Raw genomic sequence first — 24,205 nt, 5'->3', positions numbered from 1 at the left:
GCTACATTGGATGCAGAATATATATATATATATATATATATATATATATATATATATATATATATATATATATATATATTTATACAGTGGGGACGGAAAGTATTCAGACCCCCTTAAATTTTTCACTCTTTGTTATATTGCAGCCATTTGCTAAAATCATTTAAGTTCATTTTTTTTCCTCATTAATGTACACACAGCACCCCAAATTGACAGAAAAACGCAGAATTGTTGACATTTTTGCAGATTTATTAAAAAAGAAAAACTGAAATATCACATGGTCCTAAGTATTCAGACCCTTTGCTCAGTATTTAGTAGAAGCCCCCTTTTGATCTAATACAGCCATGAGTCTTTTTGGGAAAGATTCAACAAGTTTTTCACACCTGGATTTGGGGATCCTCTGCCATTCCTCCTTGCAGATCCTCTCCAGTTCTGTCAGGTTGGATGGTAAACATTGGTGGACAGACATTTTTAGGCCTTTCCAGAGATGCTCAATTGGGTTTAAGTCAGGGTTCTGGCTGGGCCATTCAAGAACAGTCACGAAGTTGTTATGAAGCCACTCCTTCGCTATTTTAGCTGTGTACTTAGGGTCATTGTCTTGTTGGAAGGTAAACCTTCAGCCCAGTCTGAGGTCCTGAGCACTCTGGAGAAGTGCAGCAGAAATTTTTTTGTAACCTTGGCCAGATCTGTGCCTTGCCACAATTCTGTCTCTGAGCTCTTCAGGCAGTTCCTTTGACCTCGTGATTCTCATTTGCTCTGACATGCACTGTGAGCTGTAAGGTCTTATATAGACAGGTGTGTGGCTTTCCTAATCAAGTCCAATCAGTATAATCAAACACAGCTGGACTCAAATGAAGGTGTAGAACCATCTCAAGGATGATCAGAAGAAATGGACAGCACCTGAGTTAAATATATGAGTGTCACAGCAAAGGGTCTGAATACTTAGGACCATGTGATATTTCAGTTTTTCTTTTTGAATACATATGCAAAAATGTCAACAATTCTGTGTTTTTCTGTCAATATGGGGTGCTGTGTGTACATTAATGAGGAAAAAAATTATCTTAAATGATTTTAGCAAATGGCTGCAATATAACAAAGAGTGAAAAATTTAAGGGGGTCTGAATACTTTCCGTCCCCACTGTATATATATATATATATATATATATATTTATATATATATATATATATATATATATATATATATATATATATCAAATACACTGCCACTAACTGAATAACCTGCCTGCTTAATCTAAATCAAGCTATCTGTCTGTCCACACCAACAACACTAGACACGGCCGCTGTGTAAGCAGCCTTTTATAGTGTGGGACGTGAACTTAGTCCCCCTGAGCCATGATTGGCCAAAGACACCCTGCCTTTGGCCAATTATGGCTCTCTTAGCAGAGCGTGCTGTGATTGGCCAAAGCATGCAGGCCAGGTGCATGCTTTGGCCAATCATCATACAGCAATGCACTACGATCTCGCAGTGCATTATGGGGCATTCCGCGGTGCTCGAATTTGCCGCAAAAAATGCCCCAACCCCCCCCACCTGGCACCTACATGCCAGCTTGGCACTTTAACTGCCAGATGCCAGATACCAAACAGCCCCCCTCCTCTAGAGTTGATAGCCTAGACATTTGTATCTAACTGACTATTTAAGAAAAAAATAAAACAAAAAGACTAGCTTGAGGTCTCCCTTAAAATTCGTAAAAGACCCTTATCCAGGTGTGCAGCAGTTCTGCAAACTAGTGAGGAATGCTGGGTGACATCATTGACCAAATATGGTCATGACCATATTTAGTCAATGACATTGCTCAGCCATTTTTACCAAGCTTCTGCTGTGTGTTGCCCAACCACAGAATCAATACCAAATAGTAAAGAAAAATGTAATCAAAGAAAAAATAATGATGAAGATTTAGAAAAATAAAAACTTTCAAGTAAAAAATACATAAACAAATATGACAATAATGCCCTGTACACATGGTCGGATTTTCCGACGGAAAAAGTGCGATCGGATTGTGTTGTCGGAAATTCCGATCGTGTGTGGGCTCCATCGGACTTTTTCCATCGGAATTTACGACACACAAAGTTTGAGAGCAGGCTATAAAATTTTCTGACAACAAAATCCAATCGGTTAAATTCCGATCGTGTGTACACAAATCCGACGCACAAAGTGCCACGCATGCTCAGAATAAATTAAGACACGAAAGCTATTGGCTACTGCCTCATTTATATGCCCAACGTACGTGTTTTACGTCACCGCGTTCAGAACAATCAGATTTTCCGACAACTTTGTGCGACTGTGTGTATGCAAGACAAGTTTGAGCCAACATCCGTCGGAAAAAATCTATGGATTTTGTTGTCAGAATGTCCAATCAATGTCCGATCGTGTGTACAGGGCATTAGAATTAGAAAAAAAATTTAAATGGCAGCTAAGAATATCCCACTCTAGGTTGATCCAAGCCTAGAGTACTGGCTAGGTTATATGAGAGGGGCTGCAGCACAAAGAGCATGGCCAAATATAAAAATAAATATCACAAGAAATAACAAGTAAAACCCTAAACAACAGAAATGGCAGCTAGAAATCTACAACTTTGAGTCCACCCAGGCTAGGAAATTTTCACTGGTTTTAATATGAGAGGTTGCAGCGCAAGGAGCTTGGACAAAGTGGGGCTCAGCTACTGTACAATATTTTGTGGTTTTTCTCTCTGAAATAACACATTCTATTTTTTATCTTAAGATGAAACCTGTTTTGTCTCTCCATGTCTATCTTGTGATCTCACCACGCTCCTCACATATTGCCCAGCCACTGAACAGGATTTAAAGCTATTGTCTCTCAGATAATACACTCAATTTTTTTTATTGCAGGATAAAACCGGTGTTGTCTCTCTCATTTGCTGTGCCTATTGCTACCAAGTGCTCACATACTGTTCTGACACTAGCCGATTTCTACCAGACATATACCTGAAGTCTATATTTTAAATATTTTGGTTATAATTGGAGATAATGGCTAGAATGGTGTTTAGGGAATGTGGGGTTGTGGTATGAAGTATTTTTGTGCACTCCGTTTTCATTTAATACATTTTTAAGACAATCTCACAAATTATACTATTAAACTGTTGTGCCACTGGTCAATTTATATGAAGAGTAAACTCTCCTATAGCATATAGATCTCTTGTGGTTGCTGCTTCCACAATTCAATTCAGCCTATTACCACTGAAGACAAAATATAGGTGTCACAGCCAAAACTACCATAGAAAGTACAAACAGGTAAGTAAAACTTGAAAGAACAATAACGCATTCCAAAATATTTGATGCCAGAATATAGTGTCAATGACACAGTTCATAAAAATTATACTATTCTTTATCACAGCTTAAAGACATTCCCCAAGCTTTGGTGACTTTTCCATGTGGCCCTCAAAGTAATTTTGTACAGTATTCCATTTAATTTATTTCTTTGCTTTGTTAAATATCCTCAATGGCAGTGCCCAGTTTCACATGCCTTGTTTTGATGTTAGCTTGAACTCCTCCCCCCCCCATCGTGAATCGAACAGGGACAAATTCCCTCATCCTTAGTATGTGATGCTTTGGTAATCCTCAATGTGCAACTGCAAAATAGGTTCTGTAGGAAATATGTCACCCTTGTCATCAGTGGCGGCTGGTGCTCAAAATTTTTGGGGGGGCGAAAACAAACTGAAAAATTCTGAAAAATACTGAAACAAAAACATCAAATGCAGCCACTATGCCATCAATTGCAGCCACTGTGCCATCAATTGCAGCCACTGTGCCATCAATTGCAGCCACTGTGCCCATCAAATGCAGCCACTGTGCCCATCATATGCAGCCACTGTGCCCCATCAAATGTAGCCACTGTGCCCATCAAATGCAGCCACTGTGCCTCATCAAATGCAGCCACTGTGCCCATCAAATGCAACCACTGTGCCCATGAAATGCAGCCACTGTGCAGCCACTGTGAAATGCAGCCAAATGCAGCCATAATTTACAGCCTCTGTGCCCATGAAATGCAGCCATGGGTAGTGCGGGTCAGGCGATTGCTCCTGTGTCCACCGTGTGTCTCTGTGTCTCTTCTTTGCTTCTGCTAGCTGGCCAATGGGATTACTTGTGCCTTCAGCAAATAAGCCTGATTGGCAGAGAGGCGGTTCAGTGTTAGAAAAGCAAATAATAATTTGCTTCTCTAACACGCCTGGGTGGACTGCGAGCGCAATGCTCTGCGCTCCAAGTCCACCTTTTTCAAAGCCTATTGGAGCCTATGGCTCTAATCAGGTGCTTCAAAAAAAACACACCCGCTGGAATTTAGGTGCCCGGCGTCCGAAAAGGGGCCGGATGCCTGAATAGGGGGTGGCAGCGGCGGCCATTGATAGATTCATACAATGCAATGCAATGTATGAATCTATCCATTTGTCATATAGGGGACGGCGTGACGGAGTGGGCGGCGCCCGTGCGCCCTTAATGGACGGGCCGCCCCTGCTTGTCATAACGTTTTGCAATGAGATGTCTGGGTTTCAAATACCGCTATTTGGTTTTACTAAAAAAATTAAGAACAATATAATATTTAAATATGAACTCTATTAGGGTTGTAAACTTTATAATCTGAATTTTATACAGTTATCTTTTTATTATCCACAAAATATTGTTATTGTTTTTGTATTGACTTTTGAAACCAATGTGAGGTTTCCTACTGACTAACACATGCAACTATTACTGACATTCAGGGAAAATGATTACCTCAATTGCTTCCCAGGTCAGAAATTCACTTTACAAATTACACATTGTACACTTCCTATGAACCTCAAAGCTAAAAAAAAAAAAAAAAAAAACAAACAAAAAAAACCCCTAAATCTTTAGTCACATCACTTACCTGTAATCATGGATGTCTCGCGAACCTGTATCCTGGGGAAATCTTCAATGAAGGGAGTTCCCTCCTTGAACTGCATAAGATTCATTAAGTTAAACATACCCTCCTTATATTTGTCTTTACTACATTAACCATTTTGATTGTGTAATTACATCTGTACAACTACAAGTTTTAGTATACATACATACAGTATGTTTGCATCTTATGTGTTTTATGAATTTTCCATATATATTACCTGCCTCAGACTCCTGAGGAAATTAAGCTTCTGTCAATGAAACATGTCAATGGCTCGTTGAGTCGCTCACGATTGTTGCTGTGTGTTGTACTAGTCTAATATAGCTAATATGATGAATGCTTGATGAAAAAAAAATGTTCGTTGTCCTGAAAAGTTTGGAACCTGAAGAGCCCAGTAGACGCTTAAAAGATAAAGAAGGCAGATTAAATTGCGTGAAATAAAAGGTCACACTCCAATGACATCACTTCCTTCAAATTTTTTTTATTGAAACAAGCAATGCTCAATCCCTGCACAAGATACTGGCCCTCTAATGCATTTCTTTAATCTGTGCTTAATAAATACAAATTTTTGAAGGTAGTGACATCGCTGGAGTGTAAATGTGTTTTCAATGTTGTGTATGTACGGAACAGCAGCGGCCTCCATCGGCCATCACCCTGCACGCTCACAATGGGGGGCAGCGTGTAGCTTGAGAGTAGTGAGACTTCAGAGTTATGAAGGCAGATTACATTGTTTTAGATTTCAGTTCAGTTCACATGAAACTATAAGGACCCACAATTTCTGGCAGGATTAACACAATTTGTTCTGTCCTTGCATTGTACTTAGCCTAACAAAATAATAATATAGCCACTACATCTAAAGACTTGTTGCAACATAAAAAAATGTTTGTTCTTGTGTTAAAGGGTACTTTACCAACTTGAGTCCCAGCTGCCATTTTATAATGGCACTAGGATAGTTACAACTAGCAACTAGCATCAGTTCTCACACTGAGTTTTCCATAATCAATACAAAAATATAACAATCTGAGCCTGGGTATGCCCAAGAGGCTCTGTTTTGTACCTTACCATTGAAAATTACAATAAAAATAATTTTCAAAAAAATATATATACATAACAATCCATCTTTTTTTTTGACTGAGATGATGGGCACTGCCGAGAAGCTTTTACTCACTTCAGCTGCCCTGCCTTGCATCCGGCTGATTCTCCATAACTTCTTTTTAAATGGCTTAGCAGAATGTTCCTATACTGTTTTTAATGGGGATTTTATGTTAAAGTGTTTGTAAATTCCCATAGATGAATTGTACCTATAGGTAAGCCTATAATTATGTTTACCTATAGGTACTGTAAATATCACGTAAACATGCACAGTTTAGGAGATATTTACTGTATATGCACTCGTGCCATTCCTTCAGAGCCCTGTGCCGTAACTAACGGCTCCCGCATGCATGCACGGGAATGAGGTCACATGGCCGGACCTGGAGGGAAAATGAGTGAAGATGGATGCAGCTTCCAGCGCTAACAATGCATCAGTGGAGGGCTTTGTTTGCAGCTAAGTTTCACATATTGTGCTTGTATGTGATGCATACTAGCACATTATGGCTTTACTTTACAGGTCATAAAAAAATAACTCAGCCTGCAGTTTACTTCCTCTTTAAGTAATTTCCCCACTTCTCAAAATGGTCTTAGGTGAATACATTTTACAAGATATTTATGTGCAGAAATATAGTTACTATTCCTGCACTGTAGACTTCAGTTGCTACTACACCTGGCCTAGGCTTTATCACTTGATCCTGTCAATTGCTCTATTAGTAAAACACACATTTGCAATCAACACAATGCAACCTACACAATCTTATTCGATAATTTGACATTAGAAAAAACAAATAGCTGCTGGCTAGCTGCTGCCATAACCCTGGTATTTAGCGTCAAAGTACCGACATACAGGTACATCGTTTTGCGTGAAGTGGTTAAATTACCACTAATTTACTAATTAGGTGTCTTATGAAGGCATTTGGTTCCACTAAATTTTAGTTAGGGGTATCAGAGTAAAGGGGGCTGAATACAAATGCACGCCACACTTTTTAGATATTTATTTGTAAAAATTGTTGAAAACCATTTATCTATTTCCTTTCACTTCACAATTATTTGCCACTTTGCGTTGGTCTATCACATAAAATCCCAATGAAATACATTTATGTTTTTGGTTGTAACATGACAAAATCTGGAAACTTTCAAGGTGTATGAATAATTTTTCAAGGCACTGTAAGGCTTCATTCACAACATGCGGATCCGCTGCCACTATGTCCGCCAGAGTCCGCCAGCTCAGCAGGAGATCTCTCCATTGATCTCCGTTGAGTTGGCAAATGACAGGTCCCTTTCTGCTCACTGAGCGGAGAGGGGCTTGTCGAGCTCCGCTGGTTGCTATGGAGAGTGGGGACGAAAACGGACAGCATGTCCGTTTTCATCAGATCTCACCCAATCCGATCCGCCAGGGATGGATGTGAACGTAGGGCCATCCGTCTGATTTTAGCAGATCGGACCGTGTCGGATGTCAGCGGACATGTCACCACTGACATCCGTCGCTCCATAGACTAACAGCGCCCATTCAGGTCTGCCGACAAAACTGACAGGCGGACCTGAAAGGTCCGACAATGTTAAAGGGGCCAAAAGCGATAGGATATTTATTTACTGAGTGCATGAGACCTTTTCTTGTGTGAGGGGTCAATTAAAAGGGGTGATCTACAATCCAATTAAAGATGGAGGACTGTACCCAGGAGGACTGAAGTTCACATTTATTCTATACACAGTATTTATTTAAAGCACTTGAGGCATTAGGATAATTATGCTATATCAACACTATACATGAACTCCATTTTTAAGCTTCATGTAATTTGATTATAATTTTGTTATTTTTTGAAGCACTATATCAGCTTATAGGGATGGATCATCATTGCATATGGCTTTATACAGACAAGTGAATTTGTATGTGTTTATTTATTTCAAGTACTTGATTCATTTTAATATTATAGGACATTTTAGCACACTGCAGCACTTTATATTTTTTTTTACATTGTTATTTTTTTATGAAAGTTGCTTATATAGATTTTTCTTTATTAAGGAGGGTTTACAAATAATATAACATGAAGTACAGTAGGCTCTGGCAACTATTGCTAAGTGCACTGAGTATGCATAATTATGAAGCTTAAAAGGTACAAAAGGTTAATAAACAGGTTAAAACATTTCTAAAGCCAAAACATTGTAAGGTTTTGAAAAGAATATTGAAGGATTAGAACCCATCTGGTTTTCATTTTTATTCACTCTCTTTATTTTGATCAGTGACTGTTTTTATTGGGACAGAAATTAATGGGAAATCCAAAATTTTACAACTATCACCAGAGTAAGAATAGAGGGGAAATATCACAATGATGATACTTGTTCCAATACCACTAAGATATCATTCCTGTCGTATCCCCAGGACAGGTTGTGAGGGGATAGCTTCTCAGCAGGACAGAGAAAGCACAACAAATACTGAAATGTGCTTTAACCCTTCCATAAACTATCCAAAGCTGAAAAAATGAATTGGGGAAGTTGAAGGGGCAACAAGGCAGCATGGGAAGCCTACTATACATGACCCCTGTGTCAATATCAATGGTGAATGGACATCTAATAGTATTCAAATTTCCAGCTTAAGGTGTAAAAGAACATATATGACTTAGAAAGCCCAGCGGAAGACTGGAAAAAAAAAAGAACTTTACAGTGCCCCCTTTCCCTACATTGCAAGGGTTAAATGCTTGTTAAGTCTAGGGGGATGAAAGTGCTGCATTATTTACCTTACCCCTGCTCTGGCCACTGACCTCCTCTCCCTCTGGCTCTCTGGGCTGTGGGTGGTCCATGGAAAGGAGCTTTTGTCGGAACGGTTGCACCACTGGAGCCAGAAATAAGGTAAGGTAAGGTGCCTACCGCTAGGCAAAAAATAACATTTAACCCTTATATTGTGTGCGTGGGGGTGGGGGGTGCATTGCAAGGGCTTTAAACAATTAAAAAAAGGTTTTGGAAACTTATTAATACATTTTTTTTTAGAAAGCTTTCCAAATACCTTTTTGTCCTATTTTACAAGTGTTCATGTGACCACTATTCAGCATTGCATCCACAGACTTTAAGGAGATGGGGTGGAGACAGCTTCTGACATGACATATTGAATCCTTTAAAAATTTGAACAAGATAAGAGCGCTACCATATACTACTATACTAATATATCACCAAATAAATCATAAAAACTCATATCAAATATAAAATGACAATATATAAAGTCCATAAATTCCAGTGAACCAATAAATATATAAAGTTCATGTGAATCCAAGGAGTTTTTTCCAGTGCAACTTCAACCTAATCGGATGTGCAGTATAAAGTGCCAAGTGCCAAAACAAACATCAGTGCAAAATTTGTGCTCCCCTCTGTGTGCCCTCTCACTCACCAGAGATCCAGGACTCCCATAACAGAAGTCAGATGCGCTTTGAGAGGGTGGCTGGGCTTAGTAGTCCCACAGGTTGTATCTCCAGCTACAAAGGGTGTTGTCCTCAACGAACCTTCAGGGATTTATACAAATGGCAAAAGAAGCTATATAGCATAATTCTGTGTGTTTATTGTGTAAAATAAAAAATTCCAGGTCATCCACTCACATTAAAACGATAAAAACAATGTAAAACTGGAACCGGAAGTGGCCAAACGGCCTACGTCTCACCGGCCGGAAATTACGTTACTACCTGTGGTCACCTGACTGGTTTCGTCCTGCCCACGCGTCATTTTCAAAGGATCATTTTGAAACCTTTATTTCGCCCCTTGGATACACATGCTCCTATTGCAGGTGGGACTGGTCATGCCTGTTAGTGTGATTAGCGTTGACACGAAAATAAGAGGAAGCAGGCAAACATAAAGGAGACTGGCAGGATCACCAGGTATTTGGACTTTTTTGCATGCACATAATATAAAAAAGGATGAATAATAAAAGTTAACATTTGAGTAAAGGAAATTATTGGAGTAAAATTTTGTTTTAGGTTTACAAGTATGATCTGATAGTGTCAAATATTAAACTTATATAAAATCTATTTGTTCATCAGTGGTCTCTTAAAAAAAAAAAAACAGCAGAAAAGTTTTATTGATTTTCCCAGTCTTGACTTAAATTTCTTCCTGACTGACTTGGTTCAATAAATCCAGTGAAAATGAGTGTCCAATTCGCCTTGTTACATGATATCTTCCTATAAACAGCTTTAATACCAGACAAAATCAATACAATGACAGCTTTTTCCTATATAAAAAAGGAAAGAAGGAAGTGAGCATTGTTTTAGTATGGCTTGCCATGTGTCACACAAATGTCACAACCACCAGCATCATTAGCCCACGTCAAACAAATGAATTTACAATTAACTTGTTACATGTATCTTGTAATCAGAACGTCTGGTAAGCAGTATCAAGCCCTCTTTTCTGGAACTGTGGCCTACATTTTTAACCCTAATAATGAGCTTTCACAGGATGACTGCTGTGTAGAGATTAACATATGCTAGAGCAGGTTAACCTACACAAGACTGAGCAGCAATTCAGGCAGAAAATAATAACGAGCTTCTTGCTGAGGTCAGATGTGATACATGAAACATATGACTAAAATCACATTCACAAAATATATCCAACATTCTAACCTAATTATATAGACTATTACTAAAAAAGCTGCTGATTATATATTCTTAAACCTATTTATCCTCATCATGACATAAACAGGTAGTTAGGGTATCTCCCTTTTACTTGTAATTATTTGGAAGTCTGAATACTAATTTTCCAGATTGCAGACGTCTTGAGATTAATAGGATTATATATGTGTGTATGATGTGACTGCTTTCTGCATATGGCTAAAATAGAGTTATATTTTAGCAATTATGACCCTGGTACTTCTCGGATCAGAACTTTAGTTGCCAATACATTTGGTGTCTAAGGTATCTACCGATAGTTTTGTTGATACTTTAGTTTTCACTGGTAACTAGGTAAACATACCTCCTGAGATTGGAACTTGGGAAAAAGGGGAAGCTTTGAGATGGAGGAGATGTGTGCTGTGCTGATTTGCATGGCTAATTTGCATTGACTTTTAGTCATGGCTTAAAAAAGCATGGTGAAATCGAATCAGAGCCTAAATATTGTTTACACTATGCACAGTCTGCAGCAGAGTTTAGAGGTCAGTATTGGGTAACGTAGCATGCAGGGGTTCAGAGGTCAGTAGTAAGTAATGTAGAGTGCAGGGGTCAGTAGTATGTAAGGCAGAGTGCAGGGGCCACTGGTAAGTAATGCAGAGAGCAGAGAACAGTAGTAACTAGCACACATCTCCCATTGCTTCACCCATTTCACCTTGACTATTCGCTGCCCCTTTCCTACTCATCCAACGCTTGGTGTCCCAATTAACACCAGTGGTCCTTCTTCACTCAGAGTTCTAGCAATGGCCTGCCGTGCCGAAGTGAGGTAATGCCTGTCTGCCAGTTGTAACGTTGCCTTCCCAGCTCAACCAATCAGACTGAGGCAGTGTGATCAGGTTGGTAGGTCGTGATCTATCAGATTGGCTGCCCACAGTTCCCTTCATAGAATGGGAGTTGAGCACTGGGACAAATGTTCCTGTGCAGTTTTGGGACGCAGCTTGGATCTCAAGACACAAGGATCATGTTCGAAACCCAGAAAAGTCCCACAGAATATGGGACGGTTGGGGCCCGGGAATGGGCTAAATGAAAATAATTAAGAATATTTAAGCTCACCAGTTCATTGATGTGTTGGCTTTTCTTATTTAGACTTTTTTCTTTATTGTTACCTTGTGATCCTGTCATTAACACACTTTCTATCCTAGGGTGATAACATTTACTGCATCTATAGAGAAGCATTATCGTCACCTAGGGAAGGAAGTGTTAGGACTACAGAATGACCTAAAATAAGGGGGTTGTAGTTCACATAGGTGAACTTGTCAGTGCTGATAACAATGCTTGGGATTTCAGTGCAGCACAGGCAGGAAGTTTCAAGCTTACCAAATTTCTTGCAGATCAATCTGTATTTTTCTAGACATGTACCTGCATTGGAAATACTTACTAAGGATGTATTTTTCTTTTATTCCCAGACATGTTATGGTCAGGGGTTTATGGATTTAACGTAAGAGATAAGTTAAACATTGAGCATTAGAATTAGGTAAACCACTAAAGATTAATCTTCAGGGTCAGATTGGGGTGCTATGGGGAGATTAAAGAAGAAGTATGGTCTTACCATAATGTGCAGGAGTGCTCAGCATACTTACCCCTGCCAGCTCCACATCCGATGCTACTGCTATCTTCTCAGCCACTTCTTCTGGCTCCATGTTGTCTCTGTTGGGCCATTGGCTGGTCAGTACTGTACATGTGTGCTACAGTCACATCGTCCTGGCACCTGGCTTTATTTTCAGCATCTTACATGTTTACATTACACATGTTACATTCAAATATTACATTCACACATATGCCACAAACAGTGTACTTAAAAAAAAAAAAACTCAAACTGCTAATATATATATATATATATATATATATATATATATATATATATATATCCTATAGTACAAAGGGGGCTTTACATGCTGTGTGTTTACATTCTGCGCTGTGCTATTACTTTTCCTTTAAAGTGGTTGTAAATGAAATAGTTAACTGTATCAAGTCACAGAGTGGTCCTGTGGATACAGTGACAGTACAAAGTGCCACGTCCTATAAATTTGGAAAAACAAGAGAAAATGGGACTTGGACTCTTTAGGCACATTCAACAATAATTTTATCCAAAAAATGTTCCTGAAGAAGCGCAATGAGCGTGCAACATGTAGAGCAAATTGTATCTGAATATCACTACACCGCCTATCTGTCTCTGAGCCACACTCTTGGATCCATCTATATTATGGAATGACCTTGATTCATCTCCTTGTTTCCTTGTAGTTACAATTGGTTCTGTACAGTAGCGGTATTGTATATGATGTATCTAACTATTAATGTGGGTTTTTAGAGATCATATAGGTTTTATATGTTTATATTAAAATAAAATAATTTTTGTATAAAATTATTGTTGACTGTGCCTAAAAAGTCCAAGTCCCATTTTCTCTTGTTTTTCCAAAGTAGTTGTAAAGCCACTTGTAAAGTCTCTCCAATCCCCTCTTTTAGATGATGCTATGTTCCCCAGTGTGTGTGATTTTTAAAAAAAGACACTGTGTACCTTATTCCAAAGCGCCAATCGCCGCTCACATGACCACACGGCTCTCTCCCCTCCCAGGGTGAGAGCTACCGTGGGAGGGACCGAGAACTCCTGCTGACATCAACCGGGAGCAGGAGAGAGAAGGAGAGAGCCGGCTGGTCACACGAGCACCAATCGGCGCTATGGAATAAGGTACACAGCGCCTTTTTTTTACAAAATCCCACACACACTGGGGAACATAGCATTATCTAACAGAGGGGATTGAAGAGACTTTACACTGTTATTCTATCAGGGAGGGGCAGATTGGGAGGCTGACAGGCAGGAAGTGGGGAGAGGATGACAGAGGAGGACAGAGGAGAGGTGCGGATGACAGAGGCACGTAAACTGACTATGGTGTCAGAGCTCAGCAGCCATGATAAACCGTGGTCAGTTTACATAGGGGAGGGCAGAACCAGGCAGGATCAGCCAGGTATTTCAGGTGATACAGGGGGCCAAATTACACAGCATGAGCACTATGCTGTATAACATGCTTAAAGGAACACAATCATTTTTTTTTATCTTAGGGTTACAAACACTTTAACCACTTACAGACAGGAAGATTTCCCCCCCTTAATGACATGGCCATTTTTTGCAAAACGGCACTGCACCGCTTTAGCTGACAATTGTGCGGTCGTACGACACTGTACCCAAACAAAATTGAAATCCTTTTTTTCCCACAAATAGGGCTTTCTTTTGGTGGTATTTTATCACCTCTGCGTTTTTTTATTTTTTGCGCTATAAACAAAAAAGAGCGACAATTCTGAAAAAAAAAAAAAACAATATTTTTTAACTTTTGTTATAATAAATATCCCCCCAAAAATGTAAAAAAACAAATTTCTTCGTCAGTTTAGGCCAATATGTATTCTTCTACATATTTTTGGTAAAAAAAATCGAAATAAGCATATATTGATTGGTTTTGCACAAAAGTTATAGATACTACAAAATAGGGAATAGATTTATGGCATTTTTATTATTTATTTATTTTTTACTAGTAATGGCGGCGATCTGCGATTTTTAGTGGGACTGCGACATTGCGGAGGACAGATCGGACACTTTTGACGCTTTTTTGGGACCATTGACATTTATACAGCAATCAGTGCTATAAAAATGCACTGATTACTATGTAAATGTCACTGGCAGGGGTTAACACTAGGGGTGATCAAGGGGTTAAGTATGTTCCCTGGGAGGTGTTTCTAATTGTGGGGGGATGGAACTGACTTAGAGGTGGAGAGAGATCTTTGTTCCTAATCGCTAGGAACAGCCGATCTCTCTCTCCTCCCCTGTCAGAATGGGGATCTGTCTGTTTACATTGACAGATCCCCTTTCTGGCTCTCTTCCCCGCGATCGCGGGTGGCCGGTCACGTGCATTGGGTCCCCCACCATGCAGCAGGCGCGTGCACCTGCTATGCCTCTTAAAGGAACCAATGTACAGCTACACCGTTTCATGGGAAAGAGCCGACCTGCCTCAGTATAATGACAGCGGCTGGTCGGCAAGTGGTTAAGTAAGAACAGTAGGTGAACATTAATCAGTTGTAATAAGTGATATTCCCCCTTTTTTTTGATTGGGTGTTTTAAAATTTAGCAAGGTGCAAGTTATGCCCACCTCTGTAGGCTTAACCCTGTCAGATCAATTGATCATACTTTTCATGCAATCTGTATAACTACTTTGTGAAAGACTTCAAAAACATCTTTTGAATATCTTGAAAGCTTATATACATATGGGTGAATTTCCTAACAGCTGCTCCTTTTTCTAGCTAATGCAAAAAGGCTTTCATTTGTAATGGGTGGGCTATTTCATGGTGGCTTAGGAAGCTCCATATTATTCTTCCAGCCAGTGGTATCACAGCTCCTTTATTGAGGTTTCTAAGGTACAATTTGCAATGGTGGTTAGCTGCCACTGGAAAACAGGGTGATAATTAAAAGAAACACTAGAGCCATAGCTATTGTTTGAAGAGGAAGCTTCTGGTCACTTATCCGCCTCTGACCACACACAGTAAAGCCACTTTTAACCATGGATCAAACATGCCTTGATTATCTTCAAATCTATGATATATAACAGTTTCCAAGAAATTCTCTAATTTATAATGAATACATTATACGATTTTCATCTGACATTTTGTGTGAAATAGCCTGTATTATGGCATGCATTTAGAAATAAAAATAAAGGTAAAATCCTTAGAGAAATATAGATGTTGTTTGTATATTTTTAGTTCTGGAAGCCCAGCAGAGTTGTTAAAATGAAGGGATTTAGGCACTGAGAACAAACGCACATTAAAGTGTTTTTTTTTATTTTAAATCATACCTAATTGTTTACCTGATGCTAATACTCATTCTAACCCTCAAAAATTAACCCAATGATCTTAACCTAACCTTGGTGTTTAGCCTTAACACAAACTTTAAAACTAACTCATACCATGATAACAAGTGATCCCTAATCCCAGCCTAAACTTAACATGTAAAGTGATACTCTCAAAAAAACAAACTGGTTAAAAAGGTCTGAAGAAAAAGAAGATTGGTCGCACACCATGGATAGAAGAACTTCTATAGAATAGTTACTTTATTGTCAAGGTGCCAAAGGACGTAGACAGGACGTTACAGGAACATTGGTAGACCGGTTTCACACGGATAACTCGTGCTTGTTCACAACAGGTTAAAAAGGTCTCAAAAGAAGCTAATAAATAACGACCTCTCCCACTACCCTCATCCCAGAATGCCACTCGGCTGAAGAGAAATTGCCTCTCCAAAGTCTTCTTCTGAATTCTGGGACTTTTCTTTAATCCCAGTGGATAATCAAAGTGGCAGGGAAACACAAGAAAGTTAGGTATATTCTGCATACCTGGCAAAAGAAAACACTCCTACTAATTGATCTCACTACAATAATATCAAAGAACCAAAAAACCACTGATTGGCCTCTTACATTGGCCAGAAAAGGTGACAAAACTGACAGGGAAACTAACAGACAAGAGAGATATTTCCATAAAGTGTATTCTTAACTCCTTTCCTGCCTGCCATTTGTATTAGAATACTTTAAAAAGTTCTATTGGAGAACTTGGGCCCCTGTGTCAGACGTTAGATCTCTTACAGTTCTATAGTGACAGTGAGCATGGTTACAGTGATTAGGAACCAGTCACCATGGTTCCAAGCCACATGTTCACCACTACTTCATATAGACCACGTGACATTGTTTACACCAAGCTAGCTCCGGCTGGCTGAGCTATCATTGTGCCTTTCACAGGGAGAAGAACTTTGATATAAGCAGTTGGCAGACTCAGACTAATAAAATAAAACATACACACCCAAAATTAATACTTACAGTATACAATCTAAAAACCATATACACTATTATAATGTTGTTAAAGCTACAAATTATTTTTTGCTTCAATATTTTTGTTGCTTTGTATAGGAAAATGGAACAACATCACAGTTACAATACAATGATACATCAGATATACTCAAGGAAAGAATGAAACATAACATAGATAGATGTATGTACTGTATGTCATCCAAATCACTTACTGTTAAGTCTAGTAATGTGTGATGTCATCTACATGGAATATTACATATACTGAACAACTTTTACCAGAATAATGCTAATAATGCAGAATAATGCTAAAGCAAAAATACATACACATGCAATTTGACCTTTAGCTATATAAACAACAATAAAAAAATGTTTATGTTACAAACAAGAAAGGATAGATAGGCAATTGTTTTTTTTTTGTTGTTTTACATTTTTGTCTATTTGTTAGATTAAAATAAATTAAAAGATTTTAAAAAATGTATTAAAAAAGACAGAATATAGTCAACAACCAATGAACAGGAGCCAACAGGACAGGTTCTTGATGATGTCATTGCTGTGCAGCCAATCACAGTGCCACATGGGGTCACTGCCCACTTAAAGGGTCGTTAAAGGGTATTTTTTCCTTAGCCATGATGGGATTGAAAAAAAAAAGGTTAGCGGCTTTAATCGCATGCCAGTGTGGGACAAAATGTGACAGGTTCTCTTCCATTACCCAGGATCCTCAACTGAGGAACTAGGAGCAGGAGAAGATGAATTTCCTCAGGGGACTATGGTGAGGCTAATGACTCCTCTTCTGAGGTGTCAAATGCGGGGGGGTTCAGCTTTCACAATTTGTAAGATTGATGGTGCAATTTCTTGCTGAATGGTCCACTCCACATTTATGTACCCTTAACTGAGTGTTTGGGTTCATTTAAGCCTCCTCAAGCTGTGCATACCTTTCCTGTCCATTAATTGCTGGAAAAGCTTTTTTGTATCTTAGTGGATCACCCAGATAAGCTTTTTTTTTTTTTTTCCTCCTATTTTTTCCTCCTTTTTCACACTTTATCCTATGGTGGAGAAAATTCACTAAAAGTGGGGTATACCAGCAATTAACGCTGCTATATCCTCTGGGAATAAGAGTTTGACTTGTCCGGCACACAATGCTCAAATGCTTAGGGATCCAACGGATACAAATTTGGAATTCCTATTATTAAAAAAAAAACAAAAAAACCCTTTTTTCTCTGGCAGATTGAGTGTCTCAGCCTGCACTGATAGTAATTGGTTAATCGTTGAGAGACCAGTGTAAACAGGTGTTCAAGGTTATCCTGAACAGCAGCTTTATGTTTGCAATAGTTGCTATGAGAGATTCTATCCTTCAGGCCTTGCGCCCTTCGCTAAGCACCATGCAAGAAGCTCCTGGCTAGTCTTCCTTTTGCGGTAGCTATTTGGGGATGATTTGGGTAATACATCCAAAGAAATTCTAGTGGAAAAAGTACCCCTTTGCCATTTAAGAAAAGGAGTAAATGTATTTTCCTTTTAAAAACTCCAGGCAGTCACAAGTTCAAAGGGTAATCCTCAGGGTCAACCCCAGGGACAAAAGAGGTCTTGGGGGAGGAAACCTACAAAATACTGAAGCCTCCTTATGAGGAGGCGCCCCCCCCCCCCCACTTGAATGGGGGGAATTCTTCTGCAGTTCTCAAGGATCTGGTAGGAAGAGTGTTGAGACAGATGGGGGACTTTCTCAATAGCTCCAAGGTAAAATCTGGAGTTCCGAGTGTTCCCGTCTCCTCATTTTCTCAGATCAAACGTTCCTAAGGATCCAGAGAAAAAGAGGTCTTTCTCTCAAGCATTGTACCATCTTTTGGCAAAAAATGATCATGGTGGTCCCTATGTAAGAGCAGAGGTTGGGGTTTGGTTCAAACCTTTTTTTCCAAAACCGAATGGACATTCTGGATCTCAAAAATCTAAATTCAATTCCTGAATATAACCACTCTTTTTTCGCATGGAGTCAATCCAATCAGTTATCTCCATCCTACAAGGAGGAGAACTTCTGGCATCAATCGACATCAAAGATGCATACCTACATGTGCCTATTTCCTCACTCACTAGTAATATCTACTTTTCAAGGTGGAAAATCTTCATTTTCAGTGTGTAGGTCTGCTTTTCGGTCTAGCTACTGCACCTTGGTTGTTTACAAAGGTTCTGGCCCCTCTTCTAGCCAGATTAAGGGCCCAAGGTATAACGATTATGGTTTACCTAGATGATCTGTTCTTCATAGACCAGTCGGTAGCCCGCTTAGACCAAAGTATGTTCACCACATTCAACTACCTAGAATATCTAGGTCGGATTCTCAACCTAGAAGAAATCTTCTTTAAAACCATGAAGAAGGCTAAAATACTTGGGTCTGATCATAAATGCACCCAGAAAAGGGTATTCTTGCCCCAGGCAAAGATCAGCGCCATAAAAGGAACTGATTCAGGTGGTCGAAGCAAGATGAATTCTTCTATTCAGCTTTGCATTAGGTTGTTGGGAAAGATGGTGGCTTCATTCGAGCTGTTCCTTATGCTCAGTTTCATTCGAGACTGCTACAAAACAGTATCCTATCGGTTTGGAACAAAGGGTTCAAGCTCTAGATTCCCAATGTGTCTGACTCCAAAGCCTACGGCCACACCACCCTGAAAGCTCCGATCTCACCGGATCTTGGAGCTTAAGCAGGGTCAGGCCTGGTTAGTGCCTGGATGGGAGACCGCATGGAAATACCAGGTGCTGTAGGCTGGGTGCGCCGGAGCCTCAGTTTATGGTTAAAAACCAAAAGTCTGCCTAGGAGAAAATCCTTCCTTCAGTTACCTGGGAAGTGGTAACAACATATGCCAACCTTTTTTTGGGTTGGGGAGCAGTCCTGGAAGAGGCAATTGTCCAAGAGAAGTGGCCCAGATCAGAAATGGCCTTGCCCATTAACATTCTAGAAATTCAGGCAGAGCACTTGGTCCTGAGGGCCTGAATGTTCAGTTTTCAGAATTGTCCTGCCAGGATTCAATCCGACAATGCCACAGCAATGGCCTATATTAATCACCAAGGGGGCACAAGAAGTTGTGCGGCCCAGAGAAAGGTGAATCATATCCTATCTTGGGCAGAAAACAATGTACTTTGCCCATCGGCAGTCTTCATTCTAGGAATAGAAAATTGGCAGGTGGACTACTTGAGTCGCCAGCAGTTGTTCCTGAGAGAATGGTTCCTTCACCCCGATATCTTCATGTCAATATGTCAAAGATGGGGGATCCAAGCCATATATCTGTTTGCGTCCAGGTTTAACCAAGAAATCGACAACTTTGTGTCAAGAACAAAGGATGCGCTAGCATGAGGAACAGATGCCTTGCTATTCCCATGGAATTGGTTCTCACTGATTTATGCATTCCCTCCTATTCTGCCTGTGTCCACGACTTCTTCACAGGATCAAGTAGGAAGGGAAGTCGGTGATTCTTGTGGCCCCCAGCATGGCCCAGGAAATCTTGGTATGCAGAGATCGTAAAGATGGTGATAGGGGACCCATGGACCCTACCGCCAAGGCCAGACCTTCTCTCACAAGGTCCGGTATTCCATGCTACTTTACAAACGCTAAATTTAATGGTTTGGCTATTGAGACCCACATTCTGGAGAAGCTTGGGCTGTCAGGTTCAGTGGAGTCTACTCTGGTTAATGCAAGGAACCCGGCCTCCAGAGTCATATATTATAGATTTTGGAAGGCATATGTCTCCTGGTGTGAATCCAGGAGTTGGCACCCCAGGAAATATATCATAGAGTAGAATCCTTGACTTTCTACAGATGGGTTTAGAAATAAAGCCGGTCTTGAGTACTATCAAGGACCAGGTTTCGGCCTCATTGGTATTTTTTCAGCGACCACTTGCTTCACACTCTTTGGTTCGTAGCTTTATTCAGGGGGTAACGTGGCTTAAAGCCTCCGGTTAAGTCACCCCTGAACCCTTGGAACTTGAATTTAGTCCTGTCGGCATTACAGAAACAGCCTTTTGAGCATATCTTCTGCAAGAACGGTATCAGAGTTGGCTGCTCTTTCTTGTAAAGAGCCATATTTAATTATTCACAAGGATAAGGTTGTATTGTGTCCTCATCCTAATTTTCTACCTAGGGTAGTCTCAGGTTTTCATTTAAACCAGGATATTGTTCTACCTTCATTTTTTCCCAGAACCCCGTTCTGTGGAAGAAAAGTCACTACATTCTCTTGATGTGGTGAGAGCAGTCAAAATCTATTTAAGAACGACTGTTCAGATTCGAAAAACGGATGTTTTGTTTGTGTTGCCTTAAGGTCCTAAAAGAGGACAGGCAGCATCAAAATCTACTATTTCTAAATGGATTTGACATGTGATTGTTCAAGCTTATGGTATTACCTTAAGCACCTTTCATATTAAACCACACCTCACTTCCATGGTTCAAATCTGCAAGGCCTCAACTTGGTCTTCAGTCCATACATTTACCAGATTTTATCAGGTGAATGTAAAAAGGCATGAGCCTTTGGGCGTAATGTGCTGTAGGCAGCAGTATAACTCCTCTAGTCTCATGTTGCACTAATTCTGTTGTGTCTCCCTCCCCTCCGTTGGCATTGCTATGGGACATCACGCATAGTAACTATTATGGCTCTGTGTCCCGTGATGTACGATAAGAAAATAGGATTTTTTATAACAGCTTACCTGAAAAATCCTTTTCTTTGAAGTACATCAGGGGACACAGAGGTTCCGCCCCTCTTTCTAGTATACACGTGTATTGCTTTGCTACAAAAACTGAGGTACTCGCAGTAGTGGGAGGGGTTATATAGGGAGTGGATTTTCTGTCTTAGGGTGTGCCAGTGTCCATCACCTTAAGGTGGCCTATAACCCACATAGTAACTACTGTGGCTCTGTGTCCCGTGATGTACTTCAAAGAAAAGGATTTTACAGGTAAGCTGTTATAAAAATGTTGAGAGACTGATCCAAAAAAGGTAGAGACAACTCCAAATTGGCTATTATATTTTTACAATTCTTAAATACTGCATGCCTGGACCATTACTTATATCACATACATTATTTCCTTTAGCGAATTGACTTTAATGCTGTTCAATTAGATATTTACCAGCGTTCCTGCTTTTTGAAGTAAATACTGCATAAGGTGAAAGTCAATTGACACATGATTCACAACTCAGTATGGTACAATATCATTATTTTACTTGTATATTGTTTTGCATCCAGAGTTGGCAGCACTGCAATTTCTAGGTTCATTACCTTGACAAGAGTTCATGTATCCATTTTCATATTATTGTGTTATTTGAATGTGTTTGTACTACAATTTATTTATCAATTTTTGTTGGGTGTTTGAGGTAGCGCCACACTTTTTATTGCTACCAGTCAATTGACAATTTCACCATCATATGTGGTATTTAGAAAAAATGTGTCAGATCATCTAAATACTGCAAGCAATCTGCTTTAGTGAATGGAGCCCTAAGTTCCTTAACATAAATATTTTAATTAAAAAAGGCATTTATTCCATAATAGTTTTGCAGTATTACAAAAGTAACAATTATACAGACACTGATTTTAATATGTCAATGACGCCAATAATTACTCAGTAAATGAATATTTTTATGTGTGTGTATTTGGATGTAACTTACAGCTGAAAAGATAAATAATTCCCAATTATCTCACACCCTAATTAGTGCATTTGCAGATCCCTGGGCATTCATTTCAGCTGTGACTGATTTGTCATTGCTCTGTGGGACAAGACCATATGTGTTTAGCACGTCATACTGTAACATTTTTATCATGATGCCAGCTCTGTAATTTAGGAAAGATATGTTTACTGGTCCATATGTAAATGTTAGTATTGCTGATATCAATACATAGCAGCTTATCAAAAGAAATGGAAGGAAAGTAACAAATACTGAGTCCATGAACACTGAAATCCAGCTCTGACCCCGAATCCAGAGTTCGTACCTGCTCTCCTGTCTTTGTGCCGCTGGAAGCATCATCATCCAAACTAGATTTATACTTCTACCCTCAGGCTAACTGTCTTGTGCTGCCCTGTACTCCCCATGGTTAATCGCTGGTGCAATTAAAGCCCAGCTATAGCCAAATGTCATGTACATGTTTTGATAGAATGAAACAGGGTTTGAGCCAATGTCTACATATTGGGTTTGTCTGTATCCCCATTTAGAAGACTTCTTGTCTCTTCCTGTCTGTCTAACAAAACAGCATTCTCATTGGAAAGATTTCCACTTACCTCATGCAAAGTTGATGGGTGTCAAAACAGAAACTAAGGGGAAATAGTTGTAACAAGTAAGCATTTTAAACCTGACAGGGATTTTAACTCTTAAAGTGGAGGGCCACCCTAAAACAAAAATAGCATAAAAAATAATCGTAAAAAAGAAAAAAAAAACATTTGGAAAAAAAAAATTATTAACTTACCTGAAACCCTTGTTGCTAGGTCTTCCTAATCTGCCTCTTCCTACTCTGCGGCGCTTCCTCCTCTTCGGTGAGCGGCCCCGTTGCCTTCTGGGAACTGTGTGTGTCTCAGGAAGCAACGGGGCCATTCACAAAGCGCTGCGTGACTCGCGCATGCGCAGTAGGAAATGGGCAGTGAAGCCGCAAGGCTCCACTGCCTGTTTCTCTTCGTTAAGATGGAGGCGCCGGCGGCCGATCCGATGGACGGATCAGCCTTCGGGGGGCCGACATCGCGGGCTCGCTGGACAGGTAAGTGTTCTTATTAAAAGTCAGCAGCTACAGTGTTTGTAGCTGCTGACTTTTAAAAAAAAAATATATAGAGCGGCCGGAACCCCCCTTTAACCACTCATTACAAAACTAGATAAAAAATCGAGTTGGGGTGAATCATATTTTTTGGGGTGATTAGTCTATGGGTTTTAATGTGTATGCTGTATTAGCAAGACTTTATTTGATTTACTTTATTTAAAGGGTATGTAAACCCTAACAATGAACTTTCTCTTTGCTACCTTTTGGTCTGTTATATATTTTTGAAACTGGTTTGTTTTTTTTGTCCTGAGATTAGACTTTCCAATTTTTATCTTGAACTCTAAAACAGTGGGAGTGGGAGGGTAGTGGGGGAGATCAATAATTTAGCATAAGATGCCTTTGCAGAGCTGACACTATTTAGCCCACAACAATTTTGTGTGTTGTCAGCCCAAAAGGAATTAGGAGTTAAGGTGTTTCTGGCACATTACCAGGTATTTTAACCCTAGATTGTAAGCTCCTGGAGGGCAGGGACTGATTATTGTACAGTACAGTGAATGTACAGTATGTAAAAAACGCTGCATAAACTATCAGCACCATATAAATACCTGTACTAATTAAACAAATATATTTTCTGTACTTGCTTGGGGAATCAAACATGGAAAACGTGCATGTATTGCAGAAACACTGTATATAAACTGTGTATATGCAGTTTTTTCCCCCTTGACATACACGTTAACTATTACCTGTTTACATTGGCTCTGTTGCACCCCCCTTCCCTGTATCAAAAAACCTCACTGCATGCCTTTAATCCCAGTCTCTGGGAAGTTCTGTCACTTTCACCCCTGCACTGACTCAGGAACAGACACTGATGCCCAACATGTTATGCACTGAACCAGTGGTTTATTGACACTTTTCTCACAACAGGATGCATATTACGTTTAATATAACAGGTTCAATCTAATATGTGTCCTCATAATCAAAGAATTTGGCCAGAATATCCTTAATCTGACAACTAAGGAGTCAAACAACAGCTGAACTGCA

At 39.7% G+C, this 24,205-nt stretch overlaps 1 protein-coding gene and 1 pseudogene across 2 annotated transcripts in view; both read left to right on the top strand.

The window, feature by feature from the left end:
• NFIB (nuclear factor I B) overlaps positions 1-24,205 on the top strand; it is a 595,118-nt gene that overhangs the window by 22,000 nt on the left and 548,913 nt on the right. The window lies entirely within an intron of this gene.
• On the top strand, positions 19,091-19,208 carry LOC141124823 (5S ribosomal RNA; annotated as a pseudogene).

This window comes from Aquarana catesbeiana, linkage group LG01, assembly GCF_042186555.1.
Source record: "Aquarana catesbeiana isolate 2022-GZ linkage group LG01, ASM4218655v1, whole genome shotgun sequence".
Classification (NCBI taxonomy): domain Eukaryota; kingdom Metazoa; phylum Chordata; class Amphibia; order Anura; family Ranidae; genus Aquarana; species Aquarana catesbeiana.
Note: the sequence above shows the minus strand (reverse complement) of the source record. Positions and strands in the feature narration are given on the sequence as shown.